The sequence below is a fragment of the Oryx dammah genome, unplaced genomic scaffold (assembly GCF_014754425.2).
Source record: "Oryx dammah isolate SB20612 unplaced genomic scaffold, SCBI_Odam_1.1 HiC_scaffold_16, whole genome shotgun sequence".
NCBI lineage: Eukaryota > Metazoa > Chordata > Mammalia > Artiodactyla > Bovidae > Oryx > Oryx dammah.
This window is the reverse complement of record NW_024070200.1, coordinates 31,622,175-31,649,463: the sequence shown is the minus strand read 5'-3', so window position 1 is coordinate 31,649,463 and position 27,289 is coordinate 31,622,175. Positions and strand designations below refer to the sequence as shown.

The window sequence follows — 27,289 nt, the reverse complement described above, 5'->3', positions numbered from 1 at the left end:
TTGAGCCATTGTTTGTTTCAGATCAAGACAAGAAGTTATGGTCAGAATATTACACTAGTAATGAATTTAAAGGCAATCCAGATTAGCATGCAGTCTTTCTCTCCCTGCTCTGTCCATGCACACGTGCAGACACGCACCACCACCCCCCACCCCCTGCAACCCCAACATTTACCATAACTCAGCATGGAAAGTCTAAAGTACTATAACTAACAAAAATAAAATTTCTTAGATAATTTGAGATTTTACTGATATAAAATATGTTATTCATATTCAGATAGAGCCTAATTTTTTAGTTCCCTATTTTACAATCTTTATTTATGAGAACTGATCATCCACATTGTCTTCTTTCTGAATTTTAATAAGGGATAATTTAAGGTATGAGTATTCTCCTTTCCCATCTTAGATTTTTTTCAAGGTAATTAAAGTAAATGGGGCATAATAAAGAAAGAATATAGCTGCCAACCAAGAGTTTCTAAAATGAAAAGAAAAAAAAAAACTGAGTATTTTGGACTAATTTAGAGCCAGTTTAAATTGCAAGCCATTTAAAAAATGTATATTTTACTTTTTTAACTACATTAAGTAAGTAAAATTGAATGTCAGAACTATGTGTTGGAAATTGCTTTAAGGAACAGATGAATGATTTATAAGTAAACACATGATAAGATAAAAATTACTTCAGAATACTAGAGAGTACTTAAAAACAGTTTTTCAAATAACAGATGATTTGGATCTAATAGTATGCAGGTTTTTAAAATTTTTTTCCTACTGTCATAAATACATAGGGGATATTTTCTTCATAATTAGTGAAAAGATCAGTGTCAACTCAGGCATTTATTTTATCATCTGAAATCATAAACTAGTGAAGTTTCTTCTTTGTATTTTTATCTTTATGCTATAAACCCATGATATTACTCTAGGCATATCACCATGTCTAATATGTTAAAAAACAAACATGAACAATTTTGATGCATGTACAACTCTTTCACCAAATCTGATAACAAAACTTTAAAACGTTTAGCAGTTTTCTTGTTACTGTTTAACCCTGCTCCAAACATAGAGGTTATTTGACTGCAAAACAGATGACTTTTTTTTTTTTTTCGTTTAAACAAGTGAATGAGTCATTGAAAGGGAAATAAAATTTTACCCTTATTTTAAGGGAGCCCTTTGTGGGTTTTAAAAACAAACCTTGGGGAAAGGAAGAAACCCTTGGGTGCTGAGCTGTCAATCCAAAGATGATAATAACACATGTTTTTGGAATACTGCTGGCTCAAAGATGTTATAATGTGTCAGAAGCAAACAGCCCCACTCATTCTGGTAGCTTTATTGCTTCTGGCATGTTATGATTAAACATGTTTTAAAACTACAAAGATTAAATTGCCTAACACTATGTATTGGAAGGCCTGGACCAAACGGCAGCTTAATCAGCATTTTTCTTCCTCTGTATGTAAATGGTATAATGCATGTCCTGCAAATGATACTGTTTATCATATACTGACAGAAGATGCTGCTGAAATCGGATGCATTTCCATTTGTTTCCTTACTTGGGCTTGATTTGTAAAATCAGATTTAAACAGTGAATAAAATTGAGTCTAAATTTCAAGGACAGACAACTTAATGGTATTTATCATAACTGGAACCAAGGCTAGAAATGGTTATTCGAAGTCCAACTTCTACAATTTGAAGGAACAATGTGTCTTTATATTTACCTTTAAAATAATTCGTCCAAATATAATACATTTTATGGAAATTACAGGAATTAAATTACTGGAAACCTAATATCAGTCAACATGTTCATGTGTGCACTGCATTTTGTATACTGAGCTGCAGTGTTCACTCTAGTTTAGTAGCTCAGCTGTGTGCAACTCTTTGTGACCCCATGGATCACAGCATGCCACACCTTCCTGTCCATCACCAACTTCCGGAGTTTACTCAAACTCATGTCCATTGAGTTGGTGATGCCATCCAACCATCTCATCCTCTGTCATCCCCTTCTCCGTTCTTAAATCTTTCCCAGCATCAGGGTCTTTTCCAATGAGTCAGTTCTTTGCATCAGGTGGCCAAAGTATTGGAGTTTCAGCTTCAGCATCAGTCCTTCCAATGAATATTCAGGACTGATTTCCTTAGGATGGACTGGTTGGATCTCCTTGCAGTCCAAGGGACTCTCAAGAGTCTTCTCAAACACCACAGTTCAAAAGTGTGAATTCTTCAGCACTCAGCTTTCTCTATAATCAAACTTTCACATCCATACATGACTACTGGAAAAACCAGAGCCTTGAATAGATGGACTTTTGTTGGCAAAGTTATGTCTCTGCTTTTTAATATGCTGTCTAGGTTGGTCATAACTTTTCTTCCAAGCAGCAAGCATCTTTTAATTTCATGGCTGCAGTCACTATCTGCAGTGATTTTGGAACCCCCCAAAATAAAGTCTGTCACTGTTTCCAGTGTTTCCCCATCTATTAGCCATGAAGTGATGGGACCGGATGCCATGATCTTTGTTTTCTGAATGTTGAGTTTTAAGCCAACTTCTTTACTCTCCTCTTTCACTTTCATCAAGAGGCTCTTTAGTTCTTGTTTGCTTTCTGCCATAAGGGTGGTGTAATTTGCATACCTGAGGTTATTGATTTTTCTCCTGGCAATATTGATTACAACTTGTGCTTCATCCAGCCCAGCGTTTCTCATGATGTACTCTGCATATAAGTTAAATAAGCAAGGTGGCAATATACAACCTTAACATACTCCTTTCCTAATTTGGAAACAGTCTGTTGTTCCATGTTCAGTTCTTTTTTTTTTTTTTTTTCCATGTTCAGTTCTAACTGTTGCTTCCTGACCTGCTTACAGATTTCTCAGGAGGCAGGTCAAGTGGTCTGGTATTTCCTTCTCTTGAAGAATTTTGCACAGTTTGCTGTGATCCACACAATCAAAAGCTTTGGCATAGTCAATAAAGCAGAAGTAGATGTTTTTCTGGAACTCTCTTGCTCTTTTGATGATCCCATGGATGTTGGCAATTTGATCTTTGGTTTCTCTGCCTTTTCTAAATCCAGCTTGAACATCTGGAAATTCATGGCTCACGTGCTATTGAATCCTGGCTTGGAGAATTTTGAGAATTATTTTGCTAGTGTGTGAGGTGAGTGCAACTGTGTGGTAGTTTGAGCACTCTTTAGCATTGCCTTTCTTTGGGATTGGCATGAAAACTGACTGAACTGCTAGAGAACTTTTTTTTTTTCTAACATATTTACAGTACCACAAACAATTTTAAAATGTGACAGAGACATTGCTTTGATTTATGAGTATTTTATAATTATAGTTATTCTTATGTGAATTCTTTACTAGCTTGGAAAACATAGGGCAATCTGTAAATACAAATCTCTTTGGCAGATAATCATATACTTAAGAAGGTTAGAAAATCTTGATATACCTTACCCATCTTCTTAGCAGACTATACACAGTGTAAAATCAATGTGAACCCTCCCCCGCTAGGCATGCCAAAAGCCTGAGATCTTTTAAGACTTTATTCTGAATACTGTTATAATAAATGTATATCAAGATTGCAAATTTTAGAAATCAAGGCAGTGCCATTCTTAGCTACAAGCATCAATAGCTCTTTACAGATCCTCTGCAAATCACTAACACTGAAATACATCATTTTTCCCTATTATGCCCAATGGAAAAAATTTTAATGTTTGCTAACAAATTCCAATTGTGTTAAAAAGTCACTTGAACCAAACTGCTGTCCGCAGGCAAGAGGATAAGGGATTGTGCATTTTAAAATGTTCACTTGCAAGTGAAGGGAAAGGAGAGTATTCAAGCTTGTGCCCCGAGGAAACACATGAAAAGGTGGTGATTTTGTTAAAAGTTCACTGTCCAAAGATGCCCAAAGTGTTTTCTAGGTTTGTGCTACTTCTTTTTGGTTGAGGTAGTTTAGAGAAGCCCTTAAAACTGCCCTGGAAATTCTGAATTGGGGAAGTGGGGCAGGTGGAGGGGACCTAGTTCAACCTGGCTAGTTGGGAAGCTTGGCCGACTTCACTAACATCTGGACTGGGGCTAGGTACAGTCACTGTCCAGCAATCCTGGGCTCAGTATTACTTTATACAATGCCCTACCCTGCCCTGCTCCATGAAATCTCTAGCCTTGGGGAAAAACAGATCCTTTGGATTGCAATGGAATTCATGCTGAATGGGCTCTGAGCCCTTGGTAGGAATGCCAGCTGAGTCATAAGTATACCTGGATTTACACATTAAATATTTGGAGTATGTATCTTGATTTGTACTCTGGCTGCAGATCTCAGAATATTAGGTGTGGGCCTGAAACAGGGGACTTTATTGGCATCATAATAAGACAGCTTTGGATAACCTAAAAAAAAAAAAAAATCACTGACTCCACATGTTGGCATTGACGAGGAAACATCACTTTGACTAAGATTCATTGTTCATACATATTTAGAGCCTCCAAGCCTTAACATACTATGATAAATTTTACTTTATTCTGAATGTGTCTCTGTGTGAAAGTCTTTCAGTCATGTCTGACTCTTTGCAACCCCATGGACTGTAGCCTGCCAGGCTCCTCTGTCCGTGGAATTTTCCAGACCAGAATACTGGAGTGGGTAGCCGTTCCCTTCTCCAGGTGATCTTCCCAACCCAGGGATAAAATCCAGGTCTCCGGCATTGCAGCCAGATTCTTTACCAGCTGAGCTACAAGGGAAGCCCTTATTCTGAATACTGACTCATGAAATAATGATAATATACATTTGCCATTCATAGAATCCTACATTGCTGGACACTACAGTATAGACATCTTTAGGGCTTTGAGGAATAATAGTACTTTAAGTTCAGTACCACTTGCTTAGAAAAAAATAATGCAATCAATTATAAAAACATAATTTGCTAATTAAAACTTCAGCATGATATATACTTAAAACTGGGAAAACATAAAAATGTTACCTTTCCTTCCCAGTACTTCTTTATTTCATAAAGTCTACTTTTTCTACATTTTTGAAACTTTTAGAAACCAAGGACTATGCTAACAGATATTTCCCTGATTTATTTGTCTAAGCCAATAACAACATGGTTTATAGCATGCACTTTAAAAGCATATGTGAGACATGGGACTTCCCTGGCAGTCTAGTGGTTAAGACTTGCCAGGGCGTACAGGTTTGGTCCCTGATTGGGGAGCTAAGATCCTACATGTCTCACAGCCAAATAACCAAAAGCATTCCAGTCCCAAAGAAAGGCCATGCCAAAGGATGCTCAAACTACCGCACAATTGCACTCCTCTCACATGCTAGTAATGCTCAAAATTCTTGAAGCCAGGCTTCAGCAATATGTGAACCGTGAACTTCCAGAGGTTCAAGCTGGTTTTAGAAAAAGTAGAGGAACCAGAGATCAAATTGCCAACATCTGCTGGATCATGGAAAAAGCAAGAGAGTTCCAGAAAAATATCTATTTCTGCTTTATTGACTATGCCAAAGCCTTTGACTGTGTGGATCACAATAAACTGTGGAAAATTCTGAAAGAGATGGGCATACCAGACGACCTGACCTGCCTCTTGAGAAACCTATAAGCAGGTCAGGAAGCAACAGTTAGAAATGGACATGGAACAACAGACTGGTTCCAAATAGGAAAAGGAGTACGTCAAGGCTGTATATTGTCACCCTGCTTATTTAACTTCTGTGCAGAGTATATCATGAGAAACGCTGGGCTGGAAGAAGCACAAGCTGGAATCAAGATTGCCGGGAGAAATATCAATAACCTCAGATATGCAGATGACACCACCCTTATAGCAGAAAGTGAAGAGGAGCTAAAAAGCCTCTTGATGAAAGTGAAAGAGGAGAGCGAAAATGTTGGCTTAAAGCTCAACCTTCAGAAAACAAAGATCATGGCATCTGGTCCCATCACTCCATGGGAAATAGATGGGGAAACAGTGGAAACAGTGTCAGACTTTATTTTGGGGGGGCTCCAAAATCACTGCAGATGGTGACTGCAGCCATGAAATTAAAAGACGCTTACTCCTTGGAAGGAAAGTTATGACCAATCTAGATAGCATATTGAAAAGCAGAGACATTACTTTGCCAACAAAGGTCCATCTAGTCAAGGCTATGGTTTTTCCAGTAGTCATGTATGTATGGATGCGAAAGTTGGACTGTGAAGGCTGAGCGCTGAAGAATTGATGCTTTTGAAATGTGGTGTTGGAGGAGACTTTTGAGAGTCCCTTGCACTACAAGGGGATCCAACCAGTCCATTCTAAAGGAGATCAGGCCTGGGATTTCTTTGAAAGTAATGATGCTGAAACTGAATCTCTAATACTTTGGCTACCTCATGCGAAGAGTTGACTCATTGGAAAAGACTCTGATGCTGGGAGGGATTGGGGGCAGGAGGAGAAGGGGACAACAGAGGATGAGATGGCTGGATGGCATCACTGACTCAATGGACGTGAGTTTGAGTGAACTCCAGGAGATGGTGATGGACAGGGAGGCCTGGCGTGCTGCTATTCATGGTGTTGAAAAGAGTCTGACAAGACTGAGCAACTGAACTGAACTGAACTGAAACAGAAATAATATTGTAACAAATTCAGTAAAGATTTTAAAAATGGTTGATATCAAAAAAATCTTTAAAAATATCATATGAAAGTTTTGATAATTGGTTAAAACATAGTGAAGAAAATGTTTAATGTACCCTATCATAAGCTCTTAGAATTTGGGAATTAGGGAGAACTCCTCACCTACTGGAGAACATGCATAAATATTAATGTATATATATTATATATGTGTGTGTGTGTGTTTGTGTGTGTGTGTGTGTGTGAAGAGCAATCTTGATAGAGTACAGAGCATTGACTATGGTGGGTAGGAGCGAAGAGAACAGTGCGAATGTTTATGGTGATGTATAGAGAAGTGGCTCTGAAGTCCTGAATATAAGCAGTGACAATGTGTTTGGTGAAAAAATGTAATATTTCATTCATTTTCTCAACTTACTGAGAGTGAGTCTAATATGAGTTATTCACTATACTAGGCAATAGGATAGAATTTTGAATATAATACATGAGTTGTTCACTCTGAGATATTTTGAAGATAGATATTTCAGGTCCTAGTAACAGAGCAAGAGAGTGTGGGTATGGCTTGGTGGGAAGAATTAGAAAAAGAAAACAGGAAATAATTTACAATTAAATAATGCAATATACTAACACATATATATTGGAATTTAGAAAGATAGTAACGATTACCCTGTATGCGAGACAGCAAAAGAGACACAGATGTATAGAACAGTCTTTTGGACTCTGTGGGAGAGGGAGAGGGTGGGATGATTTGGGAGAATGGCATTGAAACATGTACAATATCATATACGAAATGAATCGCCAGTCCAAGTTCGATGCATGATACTGGATGCTTGGGACTGGTGCACTGGGACAACCCAGAGGGATGGTACGGGGAGGGAGGAGGGAGGGGGGTCCAGGATGGGGAACACGTGTATACCTGTGGTGGATTCATGTTGATATATGGCAAAACCAATACAATATTGTAAAGTAATTAACCTCCAATTAAAATAAATACATTTATATTAAAAAATAAATAAATCATAATTTTTAACAATGCACTAATGACAGAAAAAGACTTCCCAGGTGGCGCTAGTGGCAAAGAACCCACCTGCAAATGCAGGAGACATAAGAGATGCGGGCTGGATCCCTGGGTCAGGAAGATTTCCTGGAGGAGGGTTCTTGCTGGGAGAACCCCATGGACAGAGAAGTCTACCAAGCTACAGTCCACAGGGTCACAAAGAGTCAGACACGACTGAAGCAACTTATCATAGATGCACACAATGACAGAAAAATGGGCCTTTAGAAAAAATGAAACAGTTGACTTAGGCATGTGTTTAATGTGTTTGTGTGTCACATGGAGAGATGTCATTTCTAGGATACTAAAAACTGTCAGTTTTAGCATGACAGTTTTTAATCCAACAAAATGAGTGGAGATAGCTTACATTTGGGAGACGATGTACTGAATTATAGGAATGGAAGGAAATCACCTTGGGGAAAATATAGGAAGAGAAAAACCTGAGGGCTATAAGCAGATTCCCAAGAGAAGGCCATCATTGAGGGGGGTATGCTATGGAGGGAGGGGGGGGGAATAGTTAAAATGGTACGAAGTAGCCAAAAATGAGTGTTATGATAGATGCCTAGGAAAGAGTTGGAAAAACATGAAATATTCACAGGGACCAATGTTAGAGTGAGAAATATTACAGTAAAGAAAAAAGGTGAGATTAGTTCTGGACAATTAATAAACTCTTAGTTTCTTTAGCAAAAACATGTTTAAAATAAACAAGAGTGGAAGAACTCAGAATTTAATTTGTAGAGGAGTCAGTGAGCATTTAGACTGTTGAATGAGAAAGGAATAAATAAATATGATAGTAGATTAAAAATCAAAGGGGTGTTTTGTGTGCTTGTTTTGTTTTTGTTTTCATAGGAGAATCTAGCCTTTTAATTTCTTTATTTTCTTTTTTTAGCTAGGGAAGCCAGAGGAGATTGCAGCTATCAGAAAGAGGGGATATAATTAACCAGGCAAGATCTCAGAGGGAAGACTGAAAAACATAAAGCCCAATGGATCAGGAGTAGAAAGAAGAAAATCATCCTTTATTTGACAAAAGGAAGCATTTCAGGTAGATCATTCTAGTGCCATTTTAATCTAAAATTTATAGAAACCTTATTGAGAGAAAAAAAATATTACCTTCTTTTAAAATGTTCATAGGCTGCTGACATCCCATTTCAGTTACATAATTAAATCACATTGATAACAATGGACATAGGCTGTGTCTATGCTGAGCCCTTATATAAACTCTCCCAAATATAGGGATAATTTTTAATATTAATACATATAGACTAGAACTCCACACAAGCAGAGTTTTCATTAGCTGCTAATGAAAATTTATGTCCACACCTCCCACATACTACTTTTAAATATATGATAATCTTAGTCCTAATAGGACAATGGGAAAAATATATAATATACAATATTGTATACAATACACATGTATACATGTGTATGAGAAATATACAATATGTTGATGCTATCTTATAAAATCTAGTGTAGCAACAACAGAGCTAGGAACTTTGACACTTGAGTATTTAATGAAAGTCTTTTGACTTCAAGAAAATTTGGGAAAATCTCCCTCAAATATTAATTTAACTTTTTCAAGTGATTACACTGACAAGTGGTGAGATGTGGCTGTAAGAACACACATCTCACCACGTGACAACAACACTAAATTCTCACAAATTTCAGAATTTTGATATTAGAGCATGTGCAGACCTTAGCCACATGAATAATGGTTTCTGTATAGATCCACTGTCTATTTCTCCTTATTTTGCTTTTCTTCTTTTCTTTTCTTTCATTGCATGCATTTTGTTGCTTAAGCTAACTTTTGAAACCAGTGAAATATATAAATGAAAAAGAAAATAGCATGTCCATATCAGTTTTGCATTCACTTGATAAATGCAGATTAGTTCCTTCAAGGATGCATAAGGAATCAGAGCAACAGCTGCCTCTGAGAAAGCAAAAATACCAGTGAAGCAGATGAAAGCTCTGGGCATCTCCCATGCAGGGCGACCATTTGAGTTAAATGTGTCCATGATTCTGGAAGGTATGGGTTGGGCGCTGTGGCAGAGACAACAGAAGGAGAGCGAACCCTTTGAATTCTGGCCCCAGCTCTGGAAGGGGGCAGAAACCTGGTATATTCCTGTGGAGCAACTGTTCCTCTCAACTTACACAGCACCCCTCCAGGTAGAGTGTCTCATGGAGGAACAGCGTATCCTGGTAAGAACATCCTTTCTTAACAAAGGGTGGATGGAGAATGGGTCCCCTCAGCCCACTTCTGCCAAGGCTCAACTTCTCACTTTGACTACGCAGTGTGCCTATTTGCATCAGAGGAGTACCCTGTCTGCCCGCCTACTGTCTCTAGAACTACAGGTTCTACTAGGCTCTTTCAGTGCCCCCACCTGTATTCCTATGGCAGCCTCTGTGGTCTGTAGAGAGGGAAGAGGGGACATTGCCACTGAGTGGAACATTCCACAAATGAGTCTAGTCAGGGCAACCCATGCATGTGAACTGCAGTCACTATTCAGCCCAACACTGACACCATCTGGGTGGAAAGAGGAATGAAGTGAAGCAGCCAGTGGACTGAACCCTGAGGTTTGGCTGGTGATCACTCAGGAGCCATGGCCGTTAGACTTTTGCGCTGACAGTTGGGTTGTCTGCAGAACTCATGTGAACAATGTGAGTGGCCTGACTCCCAGCCTAGAGGACTTAATAAATCAGTGGTTCAGATCCAGGGTGGAAGGAATTATTACTTATTTTGGGAATTATTATCTTTAATCTTGTTTTTTCTCTTGCATGTGCCTGCAGGACAACCAAATAGCCAAGTGAGCCACCTCCATGGAAGTAAAACCTGCTGACTGCTCAGGGCACCATGTGGAAGGTGGGGCATGTAAGCTTGTAAGAGCTTGTCACTAGGGACGGCATGATGCAGAAGATCATCAAAAAGACATGGCCCACAGCCAGTTGATCCTGTAGTAGGAGCCGGGCCACAGTCGGAAGCTCCTTACCCACTCGTGTCCTTAAAATGTAGGCTCTGCACTAGGAACTACTTCAGGGAGGCAGCCTTGAGAGAGTACTGTGTTACTGAGACCTTCTGGACCGTAGAGGAGACAACACTCTTAAGGCCTCCACATAAACTCTTAAGATTCTGTTGGGCACCTGTAGTGACTTACTCCTCTTGTGGCCACCCAAAACAAGCCTCATATTGTAAGTTCCCTCGTTTATTAAAACTGCCTACGAATCTGCAGTGTCCCCCCTTCTTTCTCTTGTGTCTCCTTGCCTTTCACATACATGGGTCAGTTGTGAATTTCACCTGGAAAATCTCAGAGTTGCTAACCCTACCGGGTCAAATCTGTACAGGGCTCCCTTTCCTTCGGCACCCCGAGGATACAGTAAACATCATATAAAGGGAAGCACCTTGAACAGAGGATTGTAAACAGCATTGCAACAATGGCCCCTAAGGTCATAGCCTTCGTACTGGAAAGCTTCTACATCTTTAGTCTTGCTTCTACAATCTTTGTCAGCATAACAGTCTCCAAGAAAACCTCTGCCTTCAAGGAATGTTTTGTTTGTTGATTTGTAACATTTGGGGCTGCTGCAGGTGTGAATTGAGAACCCACTCAGTCGGTATCAGGAGCAACAATGGAAAATCTTCCCCAGCCATTGCCAATATAGTAATTCCCTTGCAAACATCGGTTGAGGAGCGTAGTTGCTCGGAGCAAGCGCGGCTGAGATTCCCCGGAGGCGCCCAGAGCTGTGGCGAGGGAGGGCGGTATGGGCCAGGCTACCCTTCCTGGCTTCTGCTGTCTGGTTAGACTCCAGCCGGAGCCATTTCTAACTGCTTTCGGGTCATGGTCTTCTCTGGAGAATCTGAATTGCCTCAGATGACAGTTCTCCAAGTTTCCACTTGGTATTCTCCAAACTATCTGTTCACCAGGATTTAGAGGTAAGTGATGCATGTATATTCAGAGTTTGTTGATATTTCGGTGGCATATTTTTATTTAGGGAAAGCCTCTGCTGTGAAAGTTAGTTCCAGCACGCCTGGAATGTTTTGGTGAAATGAGACGGACCAAGACAGTGTTGACTCCTAGTCAAGGCTGAATTGTAGTGATTTAATAGCGTTGCTTTTCAACTGAGGGGCCACGGTGAGTTTCTGGTGCTTTATCGAGGCTTGTGAGGCATCGTTTATGGATAGTGGTGAGGATGGTTTACACCTGGTGTTAAGTGAGACCCTGAAGGGTTCTGCCACTGGGGTTGGTTACTTAACAAGAATATGCTTAGACTAGGGCCCCGGGTTTTTAGTTGCTCTCTGCCTACTGGGTGGTTTGAGGTTTGAGAAAGTGCGTTCAGGGCAGTCCTGCAGGTGGAGGAAGGTCGGAAGGAGTACCTATCTTCTGACCTGTGCTGTGAGGCAGCCTTTCGTTGAGATGCGTTTCCTGACCTCAGTGCCTCTGCTATTTTGTATTCCTTCCTGGCTGTAACTTGTAGATTCTGAAGCGTTTTAATGCGAGTCCTGAGAGAGCCTTTAAGCAATTGAAACTTGTCTGATTGCCACCATTCCTAAAGCCTCCAACAACAAAAACGAACAAAAATAAGTAAACAAAAAAAGTCAGAACCTGAGGGAATGCGGAGGGAAAAAAAAAAATCTCTAGCTCATATCCTCAAGAAGAAAAGGTGTTTGCTTATTGTGTACAAAACAATAGATTTAAAGGTTACTTAAAAAAAATGTAGAAAGTTTGGAAGAGAGAAGAAACCTAAAAAGCAGAAAAAATGCAAAGCAATGGAAAATAGTAGAGAAATGCTTTTCCAAAGCAGTGGAAAATAGTAGAGAAAGATGCTTAAATACTGTCTAATGGAAGTTTTAGAATATCACAGAAAATGAGGTGGGGGAAATTGACAAAGAAATAATTCATGAAGTCCCTAGAGAGGAAAAATAAATGGCTCCATATTTAAAAGTCATTCACTAAGTACCAGCCCCATGAATTAAAATGGTCCCAACCAAAATACACCATTATCATGCAATTTTGTAATATCAGAAATAGGGAGAAAAGTTTTCACAGGGAAAAAAGAAAAGACACCAAAACATCAGATTGTGTGATTATAGAATTCAAGCATTACAGGAAAAAAAATCTAAAATATTTCTGATGAAATTTTTAAAAGTTATTTACAAAGACTTACTTAAAAATTTAGAAAATTACAAAATTTTAAAAACATATCTGTATTTGTAAGTCTTGGGCATAGGCATATGCCTCCCTATGTATATCAAGATTCTTTTTCATGATATGAAGCAAGGTGTTATATAGTTGTTTTAGCAAGTGTGTGTGTGTATAGAATGCTTCATGAATTTGCATGTCATCTTTTTGTGGGGCATGCTAATCTCTGTATCATTCCAGTTTTAGTATATGTACTGCTGAAGCAAGTACACATTTAGGATTTTGATTAATATAAATACTAATAACTAAAATAATCAGAAAAATTATTCTAAGTGTTACAAATAGAGATCACATATTACTTCAGTAGGAGAGTCAACAAATCTTTCTAAATCACTAAGTACCTTGTGTTTGACCTAAGGGTGCTAGAAAGTAAAATGTTGATGTATTGACCATTATTTAAGCGTTAGATGTTTAGAAAATATTAAGCATTTTAATTTTTAAAAAGATAAATTGTGGAAATTTACTATTTTGATCACTGCAGCAAATGATAATGACTGGGTATCATCCCTGATAATCATTAGTTTTTATGTAACAATGAAATATAGTTACCAAAGAACAGCCATTATAAAAAGCAAAACTTGAATAAAGGTATTTAGCATTTTATCCCTTGATTCATTCCTACGTTAAGCAATCTTGGTACCAGTGTGCCAGAAAATTTAGCCTCTACATTTCCAAAAAAACATTTTGATAGGCACTGTGGATATTCTGGTTTGTGTTCCTTCTCAAAGAAAGTCATCTCTTCCCTTTCCTTCTCTTTTACATTGCATAGTAGGCACCTTGGTAGCAGGGAATGAAGGGGAGAAATATGTTTCTTTGCTATTTATATAGAAGAGGCTTTCATAAACACTGTTTCTATGGCCATAGTGCCTGTGCTTATGCTGGTGTATGTGTGTTAACCTCATCAACCTTTAATCCTTAACTGTACTATAGGAGATTATTGAGATTTCTTTTTATAACCTCATGAAAGAGATTTTTGAAGAAGGAATAATTTTTATTTACTGCATGCAGTGCAGCCCAGTAAATAAACTGTACTTAGATATAGTTTATTGTATAAAGAAGAACTCTATCCAGAGCAAAGATAACTACATTTGCATGCTCAGCACTAATCCCTCATGCTTTTTGTATTTGTGCCAAAGTACTTTTGGTAATATTAATTGAAAGGGAACCACATGGTATTTTAAATAGAGTCATGGGAGTTTGTCCCATTATACAGCTGAGTAACTATACAAAACATCCATCAGTACTGACCACAACATTGAATATTGTATCATGGCATCAAACCAAGACATTACATTTATCTAATCATTGACTTCACATTTATCTCAATCTATTTCAAGACAAGAAATGAAATGCTTGCTGCAAAATTACATTTCCAGCAATTTCTGATAAAGGAAGGAGCTGAATTTTGAATGGAGCAGTTGTTTTCTAAATGGATTTTTAAGACATGGTATATTGGGTCTTGAGTTCATTGATTTGTACTGGACCAAAAGGCACAGGTTGAAAGGAGACATCTCTCCAGTAGAAGAGAGAGTTGGAAGGTTGCTTGTTCCCTGAATCAGAGGCCTCAAGCCAAATTTAAAAACCTGCTCACAGAGCAAATTTCTTTTGATTCTTTAAAATAAAATTGCAAAACTCTATAAGCAGAGTGACATCTTATATCTTTTGGGACATTTTAAAGAGAAAAATACATTACTTCAGTAGATAGGTTAAAGAACTGGAAATAGGATATAGGACCTTTCACCCTTGTATTACCATTTGATGACTGACAGCCAGGGTTAAAGTGATCATAATTCTTTTCATTCTGTTTCACTGTGATCATTTAAGAAGTAGTCATAAGATTTTCATTGAGATAGAAACCCTTGGATTCCTGGATAGGAGTCTATCTTAGGTCATTTAATATAATTTCCAAACCTGTAAGGCTATGCTAGTTGTTAGAATATATTGACTTATCACAAACCAGAGTAAAAGACAACATTCTCTCCCGCTTAGCATTTCAATTTTATTACTGAAGCATGCAAACATAAAGCCTTAAATTGTTTTATCCCCAGCTAAAATAACTACAGATTCTCTTTCCATTAACTAAATCAAATCCATTTTTAATGCCATTGAACTATTTGCTTCAGTATTATCCTGTGGAAATAAATTGCATTAATAAAAACAAAGCTTAATTCCTATCGCTAAATCCACTGTCTTCCTCAGCCTTTTAGCAGACAAAAGTAAGAAGGCAAATAAGAATATAGAGATAGCATTTTCTCTTCCATTTTCATAATTTGGGTAGTTATATTTCTCCACTATTATGGCCAATAAGGTTTTTGGTTTTGGTTAAGTGCTTCCTTTTGGAATTTAATTTTAAAACATTTATCAACATAAAGCATCCATACAAATCAGTGGCATGGAAATTCCAAGATATTTTGAAGAGAACCTGAGAGGTTCTTGTGTGGTCAATAACCAGTCATCCCTGTCTTGCTTTCAGGTTATTGAATTCAGGGAATGGTTGTATTACAGAAATATCTTATCAAGGCATCTTGGTTTTAAGGGCCTCAGATTGGACTGTCCAGTGATCAGTTCTTTTATTCAGTGAATACCTTTTATTCAAAGAATCAGGCTATGAACTCCTCTGGTACAGAGAATTGTTTTATTTTTCTTGTGGAAGGCTATTCAGTTCAGTTCAGTTGCTTTAAAATGGAAAATGAATTATTATTGGCCATTTCAGATTTGTAAATAATCCACTCAAAGGCTTACAGACAGATGGCATGCAAATTCCAAGCTATTTTGAAGAGAACCTGAGAGGTGTTATTTTAATAATTTATAATGGAAACTAATGCGATGATATATTCAAAATGAGTCTAAGCCTCTCATTTCTTCAGTCTCCAGTATTCGGACCTTCTCTCCCTCCTTACCTTCCTTATTCTCTTTCTTCTCTCTCTCTCTCATTCTCTTTCATGTCCAAAAGGAAATCAGCATATTATACTTTTAACTTTTCCATTTTTGCTTCAGTTTTGGAAAGAGCCTAGATGATAGATATCCTACAGAATGTGAAAGTAGAATTTAAATATATGGCATTACAAGCAGGTTGATGTCAATAAATTATATAGCTGAAGAGCCTAAGCTCATAACAAATTAGATTATTGTGATGATTTGAATTTCATATTTAATGGTAGAGTTTGAAACTAGTAAAATTTATAAAGATCATACTTTAATTGATGTAATGATTTCAGTGTGTAATTCATTATTTTACATTCTTTCATCAAATCTGCATCTCAAAAGACAGTCTATATCTATGGAAAAATATTATTAATGTTAAATATAAAATCAGATTGTCGGAGACTACATTGTATAATATGAAGCCATCTAAATGATAACTAATAATATACTCTATGCACTCTTCTTCAGTTTTGACTGAGATTCTATAGGATTGTAAAAATATTAATGTCACCTACAGATAAATGTATGGAAACACTTATTTTTAGTATGTTCCAGATGTGGAGTTACTTTTGTGGTGTTCTTTGTTTTAGAATTTTGTTCTTATTTAAATGAGTTTAGCTCTTAGCTGTTGTCACTCTGCCTTAAATTATCCATGATATTGGCTCATCCATATTTTATGTTGTACAAAACAAATCAATGACAATTTACACCCACTCACCTGTGCCTCAAAATTAGGATAGTTACTTTTGTGGCTTATACATCACCATACATAGTCTCTGTTTAAAGCTTTTTCCTCAACACGTTAATTTCATGGATGACCTCAGTATCATATCCTTGCTTCCCATTACACACACACTTGGATATGAACTGTCCACTCATAAAATTACACACACAATCTCACGAGGTATTTGTGTGTGCTGCGGAATTTACTGAACAATTTAGGGAATGGTAACGACATCCCCCACATTGTCTGTTTCTTACTAAATAATAGCTTTTGTTCTAAAAATAGGGATTTTCCCCCAAGTTTTTTTTTGCTAGTAATTATTCATTTGTCATGCTGCTCAAATAATGTCTGTCCTCATGACACAGACATAAGGACATTTTTTTTTCTTTTCCCTGTTCATTATGGAGAAAGCATTAAAGAAACAAAAAGATTCTGTGTTTTTCATGCAGAGTAATTTAGTACTCCCTCATTTTCCTCTTCCCATGTAGACTATGAGAATAGCCCTTTTCTCCATCAAAGACATTTTTAAGCAAAGACAGTTAACCCTCAGGACAAATTCTTGTTCCATTTTTCAATACTGTAAGTATTTATATAGATGAAATGTGAGACAGTGAAATCTGTTACCCAAATACCATCCACTTGGTTAAGATCACATCTTCTCCCAAGAATATAAGAACCTGGTAACCACTCAGCAAGTTGTCACTGGTTGTTCCATCACCAAATAGCATGTAATTAATTATTATCCTGAAATAAGTTTTCTGCTAACCTCAAGTGTATGGGAATACCACCAAAGGAATTTTGCTAAATTCACATATTAGAATGCTGATGACTTCAGTGGTACATTTAAAAAAAAAATTTAGGTCCTGCTATGTGCCAGTCAAAGTCATCTATGGTGTCGCACAGAGTTGGATACGACTGAAGCGACTTAGCAGCAGCAACAGCAGCAAGATTATAGCAGTGTATACAAAAAAACACAGAATATCTCTCACAGTGTTCACTAACAGAAAAGTTAGATCTTTCTCAAAGCTGTCTCCTTCTGGTGATAAAGCTTCCAGTGTCCTAAAAATGGATGATTCCAGAGCCAGTGAGCTTCAGCTGAAATTTTAATATAGCTTGTGAATATTTCCCAGCAGTAGTTCAGTTCATTTCAGTTGCTCAGTAGTATCTGACTCTTTGCAACCCCATGAATCGCAGCACGCCAGGCGTCACTGTCCATCACCAACTCCCTGAGTTCACTCAGACTCACGTCCATCGAGTCAGTGATGTCATCCAGCCATCTCATTCTCTGTCGTCCCCTTCTCCTGCCCCCAATCCCTCCCAGCATCAGAGTCTTTTCCAATGTCAACTCTTTGCATGAGGTGGCCAAAGTACTGGAGTTTCAGCTTTAGCATCATTCCTTCCAAGGAACACCCAGGACTGATCTCCTTCAGAATGGACTGGTTGGATCTCCTTGCAGTCCAAGGGACTCTCAAGAGTCTTCAGTTCAAAAGCATCGATTCCTCGGCTCTCAGCTTTCTTCACAGTCCAACTCTCACATCCATACATGATCACTGGAAAAACCATAGCCTTGACTAGACAGACCTTTGTTGGCAAAGTAATGTCTCTGCTTTTCAATATGCTATCTAGGTTGGTCATAACTTTTCTTCCAAGGAGTAAGCGTCTTTTAATTTCATGGCTGCAGTCACCATCTGAAGTGATTTTGGAGCCCCCCAAAATAAAGTCTGACACTGTTTCCACTGTTTTTCCATCTATTTCCCATGAAGTGATGGGACCAGATGCCATGATCTTTGTTTTCTGAATGTTGAGCTTTAAGCCAACTTTTTTGCTCTCCTCTTTCACTTTCATCAGGAGGCTTTTTAGTTCCTCTTCACTTTCTGCCATAAGGGTGGTGTCATCTGCATATCTGAGGTTATTGCTATTTCTCCCGGCAATCTTGATTCCAGCTTGTGCTTCTTCCAGCCCAGCATTTCTCATGATGTACTCTGCAGATAAGTTAAATAAGCAGGGTGACAACATACAGCCTTCACGTACTCCTTTTCCTATTTGGAACCAGGCTATTGTTCCGTGTCTGTTCTAACTGTTGCTTCCTGACCTGCATACAGGTTTCTCAAGAGGCAGGTCAGGTGGTCTGGTATCCCCATCTCTTTCAGAATTTTCCACAGTTTCTTGTGATCCACACAGTCAAAGGATTTGGCATAGTCAATAAAGCAGAAATAGATGTTTTTCTGGAACTTTCTTGCTTTTTTGATGATCCAGCAGATGTTGGCAATTTGATCTCTGGTTCCTCTGCCTTTTCTGAAACCAGCTTGAACATCCAGAAGTTCATGGTTCATGTATTGCTGAAGCTTGGCTTGGAGAATTTTGAGAATTACTTTACTAGCGTCTGAGATGAGTGCAATTATGTTGTAGTTTGAGCATTCTTTGGCATTGCCTTTCTTTGGGGTTGGAATGAAAACTGACCTTTTCCAGTCCTGTGACCCCTGCTGAGTTTTCCAAATTTGCTGGCATATTGAGTGCAGCACTTTCACAGCATCATCTTTCAGGATTTGAAAAAGCTCAACTGGAATTCCATCACCTCTATTAGCTTTGTTCGCAGTGATGCTCCCTAAGGCCCACTTGACTTCACATTCCAGGATGTCTAGCTCTAGGTGAGTGATCACACCATCGTGATTATCTTGGTCTTGAAGGTCTTTTTTGTACAGTTCTTCTGTGTATTCTTGCCACTTCTTAATATCTTCTGCTTCTGTTAGGTCCATACCATTTCTGTCCCTTAGCGAGCCTATCTTTGCATGAAATGTTCCCTTGGTATCTCTAATTTTCTTGAAGAGATCTCTAGTCTTTCCCATCCTGTTGTTTTGCTCTATTTCTTTGCATTGATCACTGAGGAAGGCTTTCTTATCTCTTCTTGCAGTGTATTTAGCAGTATCAGTAAATTAACTGTATGAGGAGCTCCCCAAAAGACCTCCAGAAAAATATATTGAAGCAAATCTAAGTTTGTTACACTTACCACAGTAAGATAGAATACATTTTTTAAACATAGTTTTAGTGGTGTCTCAGAAGAGGGAATTCAGGAAAGGATATTTATAGGATTCTTAGAGCCAAGGATAGATGATTACATGGTGACTTCTAAGTTAGGAAACTGGTTGGTATTGATAGAGTTTGTGAGCTAGTAGTTTTGGATTGGAGAGCAAGTGTCTTTAAGCAAGACTTGAAAAGTCATTTTTTTATAAGTAAGGTTTTTTAATTGCTTCATAGTTTTCCAAGAGTATGTATTTTATGGGGCAGATAGCTAAGTTATTTGTGATTATTTTCAGCATTATTTAGCCTAGGAAAATTAGTGTATGCCCAATATCAGTTTTATATAATATAGGACTCAAATTATGTTGTTTCAGTTTTTGGCTCACTTAGGAAAATGACATATTAGAAGGTTCTTAGAACATTTTTAGTGAGGCATTTTTGTGAAACTTTTCATTGTGATAGGTTTTGCCTTTGAAGCTTTTTTACTATGTACTTTAGTGATACAGGAACTATTGCATGTTAAGTCACTTCAGTTATGTCCAACTCTTTGCAACCCCATGGACTGTAGCCAGCCAGGCTCTGTAGTGGGTTGCCGTTTCCTCCTCCAGGGGATCTTCCTGACCCAGGGATCTAACCTGAGTGTCTTATGTCTCTTGCACTGGCAGGCAGGTTCTTTACCACTAGTGCCACCTGGGAAGGCCAGATTAGGAATTTTATATATATGTATATTTTTTTTCTCTCAGGAAGCTGATGATATATGTGGCAAAGAATCCACCTGCAATGTGGGAGACCTTAGTTCAATTCCTAGGTCAGGAAGATCTGCTGGAGAAAGGATAGTCTACCCACTCCAGTTTTCTTGGGCTTCCCTTGTGGCTTAGCTGGTAAAGAATCTGCTGCAGTGCTAGAGACCAGGGTTAGATTCCTGGGTTGGGAAGATCCCCTGGAGAAGGGAAAGGCTACCCACTTCAGTATTCTGGCCTAGAGAACTCCGTGGACAGCATAGTCTATGGGGTCACAAAGAGTTGGACATGACTGAGCAATACATATATATATATATATGTACACACACACACATATACACACATACATATATAATACTGCATAATACATAATATACAAATATTTTTGTGATTTGATGATTTTCCTTCTTGTTTTACTTCTGCAGGGGGAGGTCTTTCCACAATATTGTAACAGAGGTTCTACAGCCTTACTACTATCAAATTCTTTTATTTATGTTTAATCCTGCATGTTTCATCTATGATGAGTCAGTTATGAAAAATAAATTCAACATTACTGAATATATTTTTATCTGTTTTTCTCTCTTCATGAAGTTCCCTTCTTTCTTTGTGCACCTAGTTAGTGCTTTGTTTCCTTCAAAACTAATTCAAGCATTTCATTCTTAGGGAAAACTTTTAATGGCTTCAGGCCTTTTAATTTTATTTAATCTTCCCTAATTAATGCACTATACACAGTTTTGGAAGGAAATGGAAACCCACTCCAGTACTCTTGCCTGGAAAGTCCCATGGACGGAGGAGTCTGAGAGGCTACAGTCCATGGGGTCACAAAAAGTCAGACACAACTGAGCAAATTCATTTTCACTTTCAATCATGCATGTTTCATCTATGGTGAGTCAGTGCTGAAAAATAAATTCAACATTACCGGATATATTTTTATCTGTGTTTTTCTCTCTTCATGAAGTTCCCTCCTTTCTTTGTGCACGTAGTTAGTGCATTGTTATCCTTCAAGACTGATTAAAATTATTTCATTCTTAGGAAAAACTTCTATTGGCTTCAGGCCATTTAATTTTATTTAATTTTCCCTAATTAATGCACTATACACAGTTTTGGAAAATAATTAATAATCATGAGATACATTTATTGACAATACAAATAATGACAAATATATATTTTAAAATGTATTCATTCATCAAAGATAAAGCAGAGAAGGGAAAAGGTGGTATCACAGAAACCAAAGGTAGAAAGCTGCATTGGAATAAATGAAACCTAAAGAAAACCAGTTTGCAAAGTGTCAAAAAATGCTGGGAAAACTGGTCAACCACTTGTAAAAGAATGAAACTAGATCACTTTCTAACACCATACACAAAAAAAAAACTCAAAATGGATTAAAGATCTAATTGTAAGACCAGAAACTATAAAACTCCTAGAGGAGAACATAGGAAAAACACTCTCCGACATAAATCACAGCAGGATCCTCTATGATCCACCTCCCAGAATACTGGAAATAAAAGCAAAAATAAACAAATGGGATCTAATTAAAATTAAAAGCTTCTGCACAACAAAGGAAACTATAAGCAAGGTGAAAAGACAGCCTTCGGAATGGGAGAAAATAATAGCAAATGAAGCAACTGACAAACAACTAATCTCAAAAATATACAAGCAACTCCTGCAGCTCAATTCCAGAAAAATAAATGACCCAATCAGAAAATGGGCCAAAGAACTAAATAGGCATTTTTCCAAAGAAGACATATGGATGGCTAATAAACACATGAAAAGATGTTCAACATCACTCATTATCAGAGAAATGCAAATCAAGACCACAATGAGGTATGATTTCACACCAGTCAGAATGGCTGCAATCCAAAAGTCTATAAGCAATAAATGCTGAAGAGGGTGTGGAGAAAAGGGAACCCTCTTACACTGTTGGTGGGAATGCAAACTAGTACAGCCACTATGGAGAACAGTGTGGAGATTCCTTAAAAAACGGCAAATAGAACTGTCTTATGACCCAGCAATCCCACTGCTGGGCATACACACCGAGGAAAACAGAATTGAAAGAGACACGTGTATCCCAATGTTCATTGCAGCACTGTTTGTAATATCCAGGACATGGAAGCAACCTAGATGTCCATCAGCAGATGAATGGATAAGAAAGCTGTGGTACATATACACAATGGAGTATTATGCAGCCATCAAAAAGAATACATTTGAATCAGTTCTAATGAGGTGGATGAAACTGGAGCCTATTATACAGAGTGAAGTAAACCAGAAAGGAAAACACCAATACAGTATACTAACACATATATATGGAATTTAGAAAGATGGTAATGATAACCCTGTATGCCAGACAGCAAAAGAGACACAGATGTATAGAACGGACTTTTGGACTCTGAAGGAGAGGGAGAGGGTGGGATGATTTGGGAGAATGGCATTGAAACATGTATACTATCACGTAAGAAACGAATCACCAGTCTATGTTCGATACAGGATACAGGATGCTTGGGGCTGGTGCGTGGGGATGATCCAGAGAGATGATATGGGGTGAGAGGTGGGAGGGGGGTTCAGGATTGGGAACTCATGTATACCTGTGGTGGATTCATGTCAGTGTATGGCAAAACCAATACAGTATTTTAAAGCAAAATAAAGTAAACATAAAAATTAAAATAATGCTATATACTGAAAAAAAATGCAGACTAGAAAAGTACAGTAACAGTGAATTGAACATAAAAGTTTTAAGAAATTCGAGGTAATAAGTTTGTCAAAGTAGCTTAAATGTTAAGGGTGGAGATAAAAGTTGGATTTAAGGGGCTGAGATGTAACTGAGAAGGGAGGAACAATTATAGTCCATACTCAAAAGGTTGAGCGTGATAGTGGAGAGAAATTAGATAAAGGAAGGGCCCATAGTTGGGACTGGGAGCTCTTTTGCTTTGTAGGATGGACAAATAACAGATGGAACATTTATAACTTAGAAAGAAGGTAAATAATATGAAAATCCAAGAAAATGTCAAATAAGGTAATAATGAGGTAAAACATGAGTGGTAGTATTTCTCTTGAAGTGGAAAAGTGGTATAGGTTACAAAGATGGGGAGAAAGAAGGAAAGAATGGCTGCAGATGTAAATAAGTGCCTACATCAAGATTAATGTGTATATAAGATGGATGCAAAGGAGTCTAAAAAAGAAGGGTGTGCTGTATGAGTAGGAGACTTGAGGGAAGGAGGTCTTGAATAGCAATTACAATAATAAAAGTTGCTCATCATGGATAACTAAAAAGATTAATAAATTATTTGAGAGATCTAAGTTTGGAAACTTAGAATTTATCATGGCAACCAAGTACCTATTTCTATAATTTTTATCAGAAGCTCTTAGAACGTGAATTGGTGTCAGTTAGGGAAAACCATAAGAGAAGGGAGTGGCACCCCACTCCAGTACTCTTGCTTGGAAAATCCCACGGATGGAGGAGCCTGGTAGGCTGTAGTCCATGGGGTCGCTAGGAGTCGGACACGACTAAGCGACTTCACTTTCACTTTTCACTTTCATGCATTGGAGAAGGAAATGGCAACCCACTCCAGTGTTCTTGCCTGAAGAATCCCAGGGATGGGGGAGCCTGGTGGGCTACCGTCTCTGGGGTCACACAGAGTCGGACATGGCTGAAGTGACTTAGCAGCAGCAGCAGCAGGGAAAACCATATTTAAGGATGGAGATCTTTTTGAGGACTTTTTGCATGTGAGGCAGAAAGTCAAGGAGGAGAAGAGAATGCTGGTGAGGATGGAGATCTTTTTGAGGACTTTTTACATGTGAGGCAGAAAGTCAAGGAGGAGAAGAGAATGCTGGTGAAAGATACTTGGCCAGTAGGGCTCAATTTGGGTATGTGAGTCAGCTTTCCCTGTGACAACCAAAAACCCTAAAATCTTAGTGGATAATGGCAAAAAGCTTTTAAGTTTTGATGACAGATCTTTCAGGTCAGCCTGGGTTTGGTTCCATTCTACTCTTTGTCTTCCTAAAAGAATGTTTTCTAATATTGTACTTGTGGCCACTGACATCTGATTGGCCAAAGCAAGCCGTTTCACATGGTCAAGCCTGATCATGGGATATGTTAATACATGAATCCTATAGGGAGGCCTGGAAGATTAAGAAATATAAAACTATTCAGGGAAGGGGGTGGATACTTGGAAGAATAATAAAATGTATCACATTGAACTGGAAAAAATGTATGGCTTAGCGGTAATTTATGGGTTAAAATGAAATGGAAAGGGATTGAAGATTAAAACAGTAACAAGTTTAAAGAGAAGAAAGGACTGAGGCAGCTCAGATTTATAAGGGATGGTTGCTAAAGTTTCTAACATTCTAGACCTTTGCACTGATGCTAAGTGGTCTACTGTAGAAACTTCAGCTACCTTCCGACAGAAGGTCTAGATTGAGGTCTTGATAAATGTTGCTTAAATAGTAGGATGGTGGTGGATTTTATTATAGCTTGGAGGGTATTTGTGTGAATAGAATTTAGGATTGTCACCATATTAATGTTGAAAATATCTAATTTAATAAGAGAGAAGTGGGGGGAAAATAAGTCAGTGAAATTCCCGAACTTCCAAAAAAGTGGAGGAGTAGCCTGGAGGGTAAATACACATCTAAATGTAGAGCAGGTTTTGAGGACTTTAGTTTTCATTTTCTGGAAATTAGCTTGAAAGTCTCCACTCTGTTCTAACAACAAATAAAAAGCTAAACAGACTGGAAAATTAGTAACTGTTCTTGGATCCTTAAGAGAGGGGAGGACACAGGGCAAGCTACTGCCCTGAGAATGGACAGATAGACTGGCAAATACACCAAGTCTCACCTTACCAGAGCAGAGACTCATGAGCAGAAACTGCTGTGGGAATCAGCACCGGCAACCAGTACCTGCATGAGAAAGCCAGAACTATAATCGATGAATTGCTAGAAGCTAGGTGTGGACAAATCTAAGAGTTTAAATCCATGGGGACGCACTGCTAGGTGTCCCCCTGCAGTCTTGTGTGGTTTATGTCTAGCTCAATGAAATTCCCACAATAAATATCAGAGAAAAATTGCCTCAAACTGTGCTGGAGGAGAGAAAAAGGAATCTTTTTTTTTTTTTATGGCTTGCTTGGGAGGCAGGTTGGGGAATTGGAGGTGGGTATGGGGAGGGCTGGCGGGGGTGGGGGCGGGAGGGCGGAGAGTAAGAAGCCAGGGCACTTGTCTTTTCTCAACAAGGCCTGTCCTCAGGGGAAACCAAAGCTTGAATGGCTGGGATATTATCAGAGACTGCCTTACCCGGGGAAGGAAAATATCCAACTCTAGCCCATTCTAGTCATCTTCTTCTACCTAAGGGGTAGAAAAAAAAATTAAACACTTGTGAAGTTAGTTCAAAGTCCAGAAGCATAGGCTCACTAAGAGACTGAGACCCAATCATAAGACTATAGAACCCTTCCTCTCCTACCACACATCACCACCATATTTTTAAAGATCTATTTATAGCCGTTCCTTTTACCCAGTACATCTAGTCTGACTATCAAGAAAACTACAAAACATACAGAAAGGCAGAAAAACACAGTGGATAAATACACAAGGGTAACACAGGAGTTTAATACAGATGGTCATCACAGAGCCAGTCCAAACAGAGTTTCTCCACTGGAAAAAATCTGCCTCAGAGAGATGTTATTGTTTGAAGTTACTCATAGCAACTTTGAATGTAATCAGGAAATCAAGGCATGTCTTAGCCTTTTTCCTCTACATTTTTACTGACCTTCTAAGGTTATTTTATAAGAAAATGAGTTTCAACTCTGTGTTCTTTTGTAAGTTAAGCAAACATTGTTATTTGCATCTTACAAAACTTTGAAAACCCTTGTCCAAGCCTACAGCTATATAGGCAGGTTGTAAGCTTTTAACATTGCAAATTACATACCTTTTTTCCTTTTAGAAAAAAGGTCTTAATAGTATTACTTGATTCCATTAAATTTTTGCAAAACTTCTTCAAATATTTACTTGTCACGTACTCATAAAAAAAAAAAAGAAAAAATCAATTCCATACAAGCTTCCAAATGTAAAATACACAACAGATGTCTGTTGCTGCTTAACAAATCACACCAAAAATTAATGACTTAAAACAACTTAACTGTTGTATCTTAGTTTCTATGGCTCAGGCATCCAGGTATGGCTTGCTAATGTTCTCCGTTTAGCCTATCACCAAGTTGCAACCAAGGCCAAAGTCTGTGGTTTCATCTGATAGCTCAACTAGAAAAGGATCTAATTTCAAGTTCAGAAAGGAGTTGTTGACAGCGTTTGGTTCCTAAGTGTTGTTGGACTGAGGACCACAGCTTCTCATTGACTGTTGGTCAGAGGCCCTGTAGTTCATTACCATGTTGGCCTTAACTGCCTGGCAGTTTCCTACATCAACCATATAAACCAAGAAACCAATAGTGAAACCTGCTAGCAGTAAAGAAGTCACAGTATTTTATGATACAATCACAGAAATGAGATCCGTCTCCATGTCGCATTCTACTGGTGGAAAACAAATCATGTGTTCCACCAAAGCCCAGAGTATACAAGACATGAGTACTGAGAGATAGAAAGCACTGGGGACCATTTTAGATGTCAACCTATCACATTTCCTTAGTTTTGTCTTTCTTTCTGTTTTCTATTTTTCACTTTTTTTCAGATTTAGATATAATTGACATATAATATGTGCAAGTTTAAAGTATGCAATATTATAATTTGATATGTGTGTGATGTTGTGAAGTGTTTATCATGATAAAGTTAGTTTATACATCCATCACCTCACATAGTTACAATATATTTTTTTTTTCTGCAATGAGGATTTTTTGAAGATTTACTCTTAGTAACTTTCATATGTGCAGGTGGATTCTTTACCAGCTGAGCCACAAGGGAAGTCCAAGAATACTGGAGTGGGTAGCTTATCCCCCTCCAGGGGATCTTCCTGACCCAGGAATCGAACTGGGGTCTCCTGCATTGCAGGTGGATTCTTTACCAACTGAGCTATCGGGGAAGCCTTTCAGATGTGTAATACAGTATTATTAACTCTTCATACTGCACATGATATCTATATCTTATTTATCCCATAGCTAGA

The 27,289-nt window shown here is 38.1% G+C and overlaps 1 long non-coding RNA gene and 1 other non-coding gene across 2 annotated transcripts in view; one reads left to right on the top strand and one right to left on the bottom strand.

The window, feature by feature from the left end:
• Positions 1–8,428: 8,428 nt before the first annotated feature.
• The window catches only part of LOC120875414, an 80,573-nt gene continuing 61,712 nt past the window's right edge, over positions 8,429–27,289 (top strand). The window contains exons 1-2 of the long non-coding RNA XR_005723954.1: positions 8,429–8,642; positions 10,385–10,457. This is a non-coding gene — a long non-coding RNA (uncharacterized LOC120875414). The remainder of the gene's footprint in view (positions 8,643–10,384; positions 10,458–27,289) is intronic.
• On the bottom strand, positions 12,898–12,999 carry LOC120875787. The gene has a single exon (XR_005724083.1). It is a non-coding gene; the product is annotated as a U6 spliceosomal RNA (small nuclear RNA).